Here is an 844-nt window from a genome sequence, read left to right on the forward strand (position 1 = left end):
GCACTAAAACACAGAATTTATTTTTCTCTTTTTAAAAATTACAGCACCACCTATAATAATAATAATAATAATAATAATAATAATAATAATAATAATAATAATAATAATAATAATAATAATAATAATGGGGAAAAAAATTAGTTTATATAACTCAAATTAAACAAACCAATTTTTTGACTGAGTCATTGTCCTTACTCTTGCATTTTTATTTTCTTTAAACTAAGGTTTTATTGGCTCTAGTGACCTTTATTTAAATGTGGTCAGACAGAAAGGAGGGCAATGACAGAAGGAAGACATGCGTCACCAGACAAGGACTCAAACCTGACAGTCACAGCGAGGACAAAGGCCTCCATACATAGGTTGTGTTTTACCTCTGCGCCAACAGCAACCCTCTGTCCCTCTTCACAGAATTATTTGAATATTTCAAATACATAATATAGAGAATAAATATTCTGTATGATAAAATATACAATAAAGATGAATTCACTCTCAACTATCCTTGGCGATGGTTGAGAGTGATAGTTTGCAGGTATCTCTTGAGTGTCAGATTTATAGAAATACCGAAAACACAAAACAACAGTTTTGGATTAGGACTTTTGCATGTAAATTATAAATGCAATTATAAACAACAAAAAAACATTTAGTTAATCTGCTGTAGCCCAGCTTAAGTTAAAATAATACATGGAGATCTGTGTGAATGCACTCCTATTCAAAAGAACGCTGGTATTAGTCTTTTTGTGAGTCAGATGAGATAAATTGGTGGCTCTAGGATAGAAAACAAAATGTCAAGTAAAGCATTTGCACCAGGATACATGCAATATTGAGTCATACTGCTTTCCAATGC

The sequence above is a fragment of the Gambusia affinis genome, linkage group LG22, assembly GCF_019740435.1.
Source record: "Gambusia affinis linkage group LG22, SWU_Gaff_1.0, whole genome shotgun sequence".
NCBI classification, from domain to species: Eukaryota; Metazoa; Chordata; class Actinopteri; order Cyprinodontiformes; family Poeciliidae; genus Gambusia; species Gambusia affinis.